Source organism: Bos mutus, chromosome 12 (assembly GCF_027580195.1).
Source record: "Bos mutus isolate GX-2022 chromosome 12, NWIPB_WYAK_1.1, whole genome shotgun sequence".
Taxonomy (NCBI): Eukaryota; Metazoa; Chordata; class Mammalia; order Artiodactyla; family Bovidae; genus Bos; species Bos mutus.
In genome coordinates, this window is record NC_091628.1 from 10,383,881 (window position 1) to 10,394,901 (window position 11,021).

Below are 11,021 nucleotides of genomic sequence, written 5' to 3' on the forward strand. Positions count from 1 at the left end.
TGCAGGTCATCGTTTCTTGGCAGTACAAATTAGAAATACCCAAGGCACCAGAGCCTTCTGGGCCTGTCTTCAGGCCCAGAAGAATACAGAGTGGATGCTGTAAATAAAATTAATAATTGAAGTCCATCTGAATAAAAGATGGTTAGACTTGTTTGTGCTAGTGGTGGAGGCGACAGTCATTAGCCATCTCTCACGTATTCTGGAAGGCCAGGCCCTGCGAAAATTGTGTGTAATGATCAGCCTCTCCTGGAAGGATAATGCGTTTTTTAGGATGTTTGTGGTCCATGATCCAATGGATCCATGATCCAATTAGGGTTAGGGTTAAGGTTAGGTGTTCATTCAGGACTCCATAGAAGGAGTTAGAATCATTAACATCTTCTAAACATTGTTTATGGGCTTTTTATGCTATTAATAACAACAGAAGTTGAACCAAGAAGAGCAGATTGTTTTCGAGAGAGTTTGGCCAAATGATTTCCATGTAAGTGTGGGTGGGTGTGTATATATGCATGCAACCACAAGACTCCTCACTGACATGGGAGAGCAATATATAATTCATCCCCTTAAAGGAAAACAAACTGAGTCAGTCCTTCAACCCGGGTGGCGGGGTGGGGGGTATCTATTTAACGGCCAGTGAGGCGTGTCAGAATGGACTCTGGCCTTACCAATACATTGGTCACGAGCACAAGTCCTGCATTAGCCCTTCTGAGGCTCTCCTGCAGACGGGAGCATTTATTTATTTAACAACAAGCTCTTACTTCTACTGCATCTTACTACTAAGTGGACTATTCCCAGATGGCACAGTCGTAAAGAATCCACTTGACAATGCAGGAAGCACAAGAGACGTGGATTTGATCCCCTGGAGTGCGAAATGGCAACCCGCTCTAGTAGCCTTGCCTGGAAAATCCCATGAACAGAGGAGCCTGGTGAGTTACAGTCCATGGGGTCGCCTAGAAATGGGCACTTCTGAGCATGCACACGCAGGGCACACAGGAGCAGGGTTTAAGTGTTAGTGACTCACAGAAGAGAAAGGATGGCCCCTGCCCACAAGGAGCTCAGAATGTAGTAAAGGGAACAAAACTCATATGGAAATGTAATACGCAATGGAAAGCATAACGGCCCTGATAGGCTTACATACCAACTTACAGGTGTTGAGAAGATGGAGATTATTTATAGCCGGAGGAAACAAGGAACTTTGCATGGAAGAGGTTGTGTTTAAAATGAGGTTGGAAGAACAGCTGGGATTTTGACATGGTTATGGACTGAACGCCTGTGTTCCCCCTAAATTCATATGTTGAAGTCTTCACTCCCACCACCCCATGATAGCATTTGCTGGTGGGGTCTTTGGTGGGTAATTAAGTAATTGATGAAGTCATGAGTGTGAGGCTGCCGCGAAGGGATTAGCGTCCTTACAAGAAGAGGAAAAGCCCAGAGCAGTCTCTCTCCTCCTTACGAGGACACATAGCAAGACGGCAGCTGTCTGCAAGGCAGGAACCAAATCTGCCATACCCTGATCTTGGATTTCTCAGCCTCCAGAACTGCAAGGAGCAAATATCTATTGTTGAAGGCACCCAGTTGATGGCGTTTTGTTCCAGCAGCCCAAGCAGACGAGTTTTGTTCCAGCAGCCCAAGCAGACGAAGACAGATGTGGACAGGCGGGAAAATGAGCATCCCCGGGGACGGACAAATGGAACCAGGGGCACAGAAGTGGGAAGGCGCTGGGCAGATTCAGAGGGAGCGGTTCCGCTTGCCTGCTTCCCAGGACTCGCGAAGCCCGGTAATCAGAAACCCAACTGGGCAGGTGGATGGGGGTCAGCCCGTGACAAGCCACGAGCAGCGGGGGAAGGGATCTGACCTGGCCCCGGAGAGCCTGGAGCACAGTCAAAAATTATTTCAGCGGGAGAGTAACGCGATCGGAGCTTCATCATCAGTCAACTCAACCGTATTTTCACCTTAACAGGTAACAGTGGCAGCGAGCTGACCCCAGAGAACCAAGCTCAGCTGCATAAGGTCAGGCAGTGGGTGGCCTGTGCCCCCACGCGCCTGAGCCGGAGAAATAACCGCTTATTCAAGCTGTCAGTCACCGAGTCGCTGGAAGCACCCTCCACGTGGGAACGACCGCGAGCACTTCTCCTACTTACTTCTTAGCAGCAGGATGTGCCCTGCTCCACAGCTGTCAACGGGGACCAGGACAAAGAAGAAGCTTAAGAGGATCTGAGACAAGAGTCTGCAGATGCTCCCATTTTCACTGGCCGTTTCCGTGAGCTTGGCTGACCGTGCTGGTCAATGTTGACTTTTTTTTTTCTCCTGCATGAAATAGAAAAGCAGAACTCTGTTGATTTTTGTGTTTTATGGCTGATCGATGGGGGTCAGAGCGAGGGCTTTGAGACATGCCGAGGGGGAGGAACTGGGCCGCTTTTTGATGGCCTCATTTGTGGCATGTCTTCTTCTGGGAGAGAGGGAGGTCAAGGTGAATCCCTCTTTCAGACTCAGATGACTCAGGCGACGTCACCCCTGGGCAGAAGAGGCAATGGTGGGGGCGTTTCCAGCCAGGCCGAGTGAGGCGAGGTGACATTTAAGGGCTTTGAAGAAACGCGGCACTTCCGTCAGAGGGACCCTAAATTGCACCTGCGTTTCTGCAGGCTCTTCACTTGCTTTTTATATCCTTGCAGGCTGTCTCTGGAATTGCTGAAAGGTGGAAAATCTGCACAATCCTTAGGCGTTTGGCAGCCAGGCAGGGAAGAGAGTGAAGAGAACCAGGCTCTTCAGGAAGCAGGTATATATCATTCTAACCCCAACTGTGGTACCATTGGCCAAGCCTCAAAATCTTGATTTCTGGAACAACACTGCTAATAATAATAATAGATTCCAACTGTTAATTATCCTCTAGACTAAATGTTTTGAAAGAAAAGTGAAAGTGTTAGTCACTTAGTCGTGTCCAACTCTTTGCAACCCCATGGACCGTAGCCCACCAGGCTCCTCTGTCCATGGAATTCTCCAGGGAAGCATACTGGAGTGGGTTGCCATGCCCTCCTCCAGGGGATCTTCCTGACCCAGGGATCAAGCCCAGCTGTCCTGCATTGCAAGCTAATTCTTTACCGTCTGAGCCACCAGGAAAGCCCCACTAAATGCTTTGCTGCTGCTGCTGCTGCTAAGTCACTTCAGTCGTGTCCGACTCTGTGACCCCATAGACGGCAGCCCACCAGGTTCCTCTGTCCTGGGATTCTCCAGGCAAGAACACTGGAGTGGGTTGCCATTTCCTTTTCCGACTAAATGCTTTACTGATGTCCAGTTGCATTTAATCCTCCAAGTAACTTCTGAGGGAGTGATGATTGCTTCCATTTGATGGAAGAAATCGGAGCTCTGACAGGTTGCATAGCTGATCCAAGGTCTCGTGGAAGTAAGCTCCAGAAGGCACTAGAGCCCAAACCCCACCCTGCCAGTCACCAGCCATGCCATCTCCTTGCTTCACTCTTCTCACCTGTATTATGGGGATGACCATCACAAGGATAAAAACCACAACACAGCCACAATGTGAGTCAATAGACCCTGCAAGCCATGGAGGCTGGTGAAGACACAACACCACTGCCCGCCAAGCCACTCTGCTCTCTTCTGTTAGGGACACACAGGGTACAGATAAGAACGTGCTTCCAAACAGCAACCCACTCCAGTATTCTTGCCTGGAGAATCCCATGTATAGAGGAGCCTGGCCGTCTACAGTCCACAGGGTTGCAGAGAGTCAGACAAAACTGAAGCAACTTGGCATGCACAGGTGTTTCCAAAATCCAAAAGATGTTACAGACACAAGTGTTAATATCACCTCAAGATTCCGCGAGCCTGTCGCTCTATTGTATGAAGGCATCCGGGAAGCAGGAGGTCCTTTTCTGGGATCCCCAGGAATCATCTGACTAGGTAAGGAGGTTAAATGGCCTCTTGAGCAAAAGCAAGAAGGAAGGGACACGTGCAGAGATCCATCTGCTGCATTCGACAGACGGAGCAGAGAGGGATGCACCGCAACCCCAGCATCGCCCTCCCTTTCCGCCCAATGGAAGCTTTTTCCATTGTTCTATCCCCTCCACACGGTTTGCATGGGAACCCAGCACGGTGTGGACATCATTAAAAGTATTGTGACTGGAGGCTGAAATGAGACACTGATCATCCAATTAAGCAACGGATTTCATAAACAATATGTGATTCATTCTGCCTGCAGCCTGACATCGCTGTCTGAGGAGCACTGCAGAAAATAACGTGCCTGCCTGTGTTCTACTTAAGCTTTCGGGTGCCGAGGAGCCCCACTAAGTCACAGAGAAAGGAGTCTGCAGATGGCTTGCTGCAGCCACGCAGCGGTGAACGAGCCCACACTCCCACACATCAGCCCCCCCTCCCTAGCCCCCCAGAAAGCCTCCAAGAGTCCCAGTTGCTGTTACACTGCCATGGCTACAAAGCCACCGGTGCAGCCAACCAGAGCAACGGCCTCCCGAGAAATGACAGATTTAAAGGAAGAAATACCGTGCATTTGCTGGAGGCGAGTTATTTTAATATAATGCCAAGATGACAGCTCTCCACATTTAATCATCAGACTCCCGATTTTTTTTTTTTTGCCACGACATTAGACTTTCTCACAGTTTGAAAGAAGGCATCTTCTCCACCCATGCCTGACAGTTGCATGTTGGCAAGAAATGTATGTAAACTTCTCCAATTATTTTTAATAAAATGTAAAAGCCTGCCTGCAGAAGCCCCCTCCACCCCTCCACTGCCCTCACCGACGGCCAGGGGTAGCTGTGGGCCCTGCCTTCAGGGAGAGGCCCCCACAGCCTTGCAGTTTTCCTGATGGCACTAACTTGCCACTCAGAAGCCTTGCCTCTCTGTCACCCGCCACTGTGACCATTTCTTTTTTCAATGGTGTCTGTAATCAGCAGCTGTCAGCGAGACTGTGTGTGATTATCTCTTCCTCAGTGGACCAAAGCCTCCTGCTTGCCTCCCGATCGCAAGCTCAGCCTCGTCTCAAAGTGCAACAGCCATTACAAGGGACATTTGCATGTAAGTCCCGAGTTTGTTAATTCACACAAGGTCCCCTCAGGTAGGTCTGTACTGTTCTCGTGCCTGTTTATTCTTAACAGATGAGAAGCCAGAAGGGAGGCAAGTTATGTGTTAATTAAGGATGCACAGCCGGATGGAATCACAGCCAGAAGCCACACCCAGTGCACAAGCGACTGTGTATGCTTCTTTCCTCCCCAAACTCTCAAAGGGCATCTACTGTCTGGAGGCCCTGAGGATGCAAAACTAAGTGAGGTACCAGTCCTTCTCTAGAGGAGCTAACAAGGTAATAGAGCAGACAGACAAGTCAATGAATAACACAAGTACAGGTAAAAGGCAACACAACCCAGGTAAGCTCAAAGCGCAGAAACGTTTCCAAGCCCTAGCAGTGCCTGTGGGGCTGGGGACGTGTTCACGGAGATGACCGCGGAGCCAGGCCCTGCAGGACAGTCAGGGAGAAGGGAGGAGGGCCTCCGCCCACCGACGGACGAAACCACACAAAAGCAGGAGACCTGAAGGAGCGTGGCGCGCGTCACAAGCAGAGCGTCTTTAGGGAGGAAAGGGACCATCCACCGAGTGGAGGCGGAGGGGGCAAGACGGCGGTCAGAAGACGGAGGACTGGGATGGTTCTCTAATCACTGCTGCTCTGTTAATAATGATGCCCGTCCCAGAGAAGGCTAGTCTAAGTCCTCGTACGTCAGCAACGCTTCTCTGCCCTTACCCCAAGAAAGGGCAGCACAACCCATGGCGTCGAGTGGCCACTGTCCGGGATGATAAGCCAAGCAGGGCGCCTCCGAAGGACACAGTGGCCTCTGAGACCGAGGAACCCAGTCCGGGCACCGGGATAACTGGGAGAGGACTCTGCTGTCCACAGAGGAGCTGACACACACGAGCCCCTCAGAGCTGCGTGCAGCTTCGTTCACAGCCTTCTCTGTTAACTGCAGTGAGGGCCTCTCAAGAGAAGGGGGCTGCATCGGCACCCCGTCCTTGAGGGCTGACCAGCGCCCCGGGGAGTGGGCTGGGAGCCCCCAAGCCGCCCGCTCGCTCCTGGCTCATTTTCACCTCTCCCTAGAGTGCACAGCAGTGGCTTGAGCAGCAGCGCTCTGGATCATGACAGGCGGCATTTTGCAGACCTAGGTTAGCTTCTGGCTTGTGTTCTGGGTAAATAATGAGATGGCTTCTTCGCAGCCATCTGGGCTCCAAAGCACCACTCCCCGGAGACAACACGTGGGGAGGGGAGTGTTTGAGTTGTAGTAAGGGTGTCCCCAGAGATGAGTGACATGCCCAGCCTGGTCACCAGCCGTGTTTGACACCAGGCACCTTGCCCAGCACCCCTGGCAGTGCTAATGGAAAATTCACCAGGTACTCACAGGCTGCCTGGTGGTTCCTTGTTGTGCTAATGCAAAAATAACGTCCCAACAAAGCCCACGCAGGCTCCTGGGCGGTGGACACGATCCAGCTCCGCAGCCATTGCACCTGTGCTGCTTTGCAACTTCCCTTTCTCCCCCTTCCACATGCTAAACTGAGATAGGAAGGAAGCTGAAAGAACCCGCCTCTTCTACCTGCACTCCACTTCAAAGGAAACATGCAATCTCTTGAGGTGACTGCATTTATTCTGCCGCAGCTCGATACAAGCACCGCCCTACCAGCTCACCGCAGGTTCCAAATGACAAATTTTGAGGGCTATTGAACATGCTGTGAGTTTGCCGAGCGGATCCGTGGAAAGTTACTTAGCACAGCTGTCTCGGTAATTGTGACACATTAGAGGAGTGTGTGGTGCTTGGCAGCCCCGGGGCTGGAGCTCGCCGGGGCCGTGGGACAGTCTGGGCTCAGAGATTCAGCTCCACAGCCCATGAGACCAGCAGGGAGACCAGCCAGGCTTTGCAGCTTAATCCTATTTGGTTTAACACGTTTCTTTCCCATATCAGGAGGTCACGAATAGAGCAGGGATAGAACCCGTGTTGCGGTGATGCTTTTGAGCGGGTCTGGGTGCCTATCAAGTGAGCTGCCCCCCACCTACATCCAGGCGTCTGGAGAGCCGAATGCAAGCTGTATGCACCACCCATGTCCTTCTCAGCCTGGAAGCAACTAGACTGTTCCCCTCCACCACCTTCACGGCCCCCTCCCTCCACGCCCGCACCGAGGCCCTGGCTTCATGATCTGATTCATCAGTCAGGCTCCGAGGCAAAGAAGGCGTTAAATGTTCTAACACACACATTTTTTTCCTGCGTTCCTCATTCAGCTAAGCATGTGTGAATGCCCTTGTGCTCCCTAACTGACTCAGGGAAGGACCTGGCATGGAATAATGAAAGTGAAAGTGAAGTCATGTCCGACTGTTTGTGACCCCATGGACTGCAGCCCACCAGGCTCCTCCATCCATGGGATTTTCCAGGCATGAATACTAGAGTGGGCTGCCATTTCCTTCTCCAGAGGATCTTCCCAACCCAGGGATCGAACCCAGGTCTCCTGCATTGCAAACAGACCCTTCACTGTCTGAGCCACCAGGGAAGCCTCATGGAATGATAAGAAGAATCAAAAGTAGCCGTATAGCCCATGCTAATTAACTATGGACCAGGCAAACACCAAGTATATAACCTGTCACTGATTTTTTTCCTCATAACAACCCTGTGATAAAGCTATGATTATTATCCCCATTTTGCAGGTAAGCAAACTGAGGCCAGAAAAAAATTATTAAGTAGACATTAGTGACTGCAAAACAATGTGTGTTTTTATAACAATATTGACGACAATGCTGGTAGCGGCCAGAGTCCCTAAAGGCCCAGAACTCAACTTCTGGAGCAGAGGAAAGAACTCAAATTTCAGAATCAGACAAACTTGGAATCTTACTAGCTGTGAATTTTATACCATATCTTTAAATGTATCTGGGCTTCAAGATAATTGCATCTAAGATTGGTTTTTTTAAAGTATTGCATATAAAAAAATATATGGCGGTTTAGCAGGAGAAGGCAATGGCAACCCACTCTAGTACTCTTGCCTGGAAAATCTCATGGACAGAGAAGCCTGATGGGCTGCAGTCCATGGGGTCACTAGGAGTCGGACACGACTGAGTGACTTCACTTTCGCTTTTCACATTCATGCATTGGAGAAGGAAATGGCAACCCACTCCAGTGTTCTTGCCTGGAGAATCCCAGGGACAGGGGAGCCTGGTGGGGTGCCTTCTATGGGGTCGCACAGAGTCGGACACGACTGAAGCGATGCAGCAGCAGCAGCAGAGAACAGGCCCTCAGAAATCCACGTCTGTTCCTTTCTTTCTCTATTTCTCAGTCCCACATCTTATGAGCCAGTTCTCCCCTACCCACAGGTCATATGTTCCGAGACCCCAGTGGATGCCTGAAGCCACAGATAGCGCTGAACTCTAGCTATGCCATGTTTTTTCCTACAAATACATACCTGTGATAAAGTTTAATGTGTAAATTAGGCACATAAATTAAAAGAATATCTGAGTTACCAGCATCACTACTCTTGTATTAATACCTTGGGGGCATTATTAAATAAAATAAGGGTATCTTGAACACAAGCCCCAGGATAGCACAGACCTTCAGTCTGACAATCCAGATGGTCACTAAGTGACTACCAGGCAGGACAAAGCGGTGGTTCACGGGCAAGGTGGGATGAAGTAGGATGGCAGGAGGTGCCATCATGCTGCTTACGACAGCAACTTAAAACTTATAAACCGTTTCCTCCTGGAATTTCCCACTTAATACTTGTGGCCTGCAGTTGCTGGTGGGTAAATGAAAGCAGAGAAAGTGACAAACCCTGGGTAAAGAGGAATGACTGTACTCTCTGCTGAATTGCTTGCTGCAACCCAGATTCACTTCATGGTTTTACCTCATTACTAAGATGTAAAAACGAAAGTGGGGTGGGGAGTAGAATGCCTACCCTCATCTCTACTCAGAATGAGTCTACTCATCTCTATTCTATAGGCGTGAGTCACCAATGCCTAGAATGACTATCTGTGCATACAAAATGTTTACAGAGAAAAGCTTTAATTAATGAGGACCCAACTGTGGAATCAGTTAGCTAGTCTTTCTTCTCTCTTGACCTAAAGAATTATGAAATAGCAACAAAACAGACAGTCCTAACATAGAAGAGAACTAAAATAGAATTGTCCTAAAAGAGCCACCTTCTCAAGTAATGAGGTCCCTGTTGCTGGTTGTATTCAAGAAAAGGCTGGACAACCTACCGTAAGAGATGTTGTGAAGGAGATTAATTCATAGGCTAAGGGTTTGATGAAACCAGTGATTTTCAGACGTTTTAGCAGCAGAGCAAAGAAGAAATAAAAGTCAGGTTGCTCAGGGTGAAGAAAGGTGGAAGGCTCTGATCCCTCCATGAAGGTGCCGAGGAGTCCCTGTGAAGTCTTCAGTTCAGTTCAGTTCAGTCACTCAGTCGTGTCCGACTCTTTGCCACCCCATGAATCGCAGCACACCAGGCCTCCCTGTCCTTCACCAACTCCCAGAGTTCACTCAGACTCACGTCCATCGAGTCAGTGATGCCATCCAGCCATCTCATCCTCTGTCGTCCCCTTCTCCTCCTGCCCCCAATCCCTCCCAGCATCAGAGTCTTTTCCAATGAGTCAACTCTTCGCATGAGGTGGCCAAAGTACTGGCGTTTCAGCTTTAGCATCATTCCTTCCAAAGAACACCCAGGGCTGATCTCCTTTAGAATGGACTCAGGAATTAAGCCAATGAGAAAAGCCAGCATTTGCACAGTATCTTGCAGTTTACAAAGTTTTCCTGTGCATGCAGGTTATCTTGCATGTATGTTACAGGTGAAGTTCAGACTAATATACCCTGCACTCTATGAGAATATATATCCAATAGCCCAAATAAGGTGAATATAAAATGATTAAATTGTAAACAGAGTGATATTGATGGGGTCAAGGGAGAAAGATCCTGGGGGTCTGAGGGGGTGGGGGCAGAGGAGTAGAGAACTGCAGGTTCACCTAGGTATAATTAGAAGTTGTCCACTTCCTCCTTCAGTACACACTGTGATGGGTATTGACTCTGAGCTAGGCTCTAGTCTAGGCACTGAGACTGTGACAGTGATTAAGAATAAGACCCCTGCTCTCAAGAAGCTTACCTTTTTTCGAGAAAGAGGCAGACACGCAAACAATACTATGTACCAACAGTGACTGTGTGAATACTTTCAATTAGATAACTTAAAATAGGGTGGTGGTGGAAGGCTTCCTGGAGGAGGTGGAAGGCTTCCTGGAGGAGGTGGAAGGCTTCCTGGAGGAGGTGGAAGGCTTCCTGGAGGAGGTGGAAAGCTTCCTGGAGGAGGTGGTGGTTGAATAAGGAAGGAGCGCCAACCACACCAAGCTCTTAGAGAAACATATGCCGACGGAGTCAACAGTGGTGTGTGGCACAGGAAGATCTGCTTACCAAGCCCCAGTGAGGATTCCCACCACATGGAGAACAGCAGAGTTTAGAGATGCCAACCATCAGCAGTAGGTGCCCACAGACCACAGCCCACCGCCTCTCCTACAGGTTCCAAGTCTCCAAGAAGAACTCAACTTGCAAGACACTGGTTGGAACAGCACTCGCAGAAAAGAGAAGCAACGCAATAAAGCTGCATCTGGGGGCTTCCCAGGTGGTCCAGTGGTTAAGACTCTGCACTTCCAATGCAGGGGGTGCAGGTTCAATCCCTGGCTGGGGAACTAAGAACTCACACGCCCCAGGGTATGACCAAAAAACCAGAAAATGTAATTTACTTTTTAAAAAACTCATCTGAAGTGGGTGCCAGTCTTGGCCAGTGGGTCCCAGGCAAAGACTCTGTCCACTTTCCACAGAGGGAGGGGCCAGATACACTGATGGAACTGGCCAGGAGCCTTCTGAAGCACAGGCTTAAGTGATACAAGAAATTTCATCCCAGACCCAGAACGAGGGGAAGACCCAGAAGAGAAAGAATAATCTGGAGCCAAGTGACAGCTTGGCACCCAGCTTCCAGGTAGGGGAAGATTCCATGCC

At 49.7% G+C, this 11,021-nt stretch overlaps 1 non-coding gene across 1 annotated transcript; it reads left to right on the forward strand.

Annotated features, from left to right (window-relative positions):
* Positions 1-10,638: 10,638 nt before the first annotated feature.
* TRNAG-UCC (transfer RNA glycine (anticodon UCC)) lies at positions 10,639-10,711 on the forward strand. The gene has a single exon. It is a non-coding gene; the product is annotated as a tRNA-Gly (tRNA).
* The last annotated feature ends 310 nt before the right edge of the window (positions 10,712-11,021 follow it).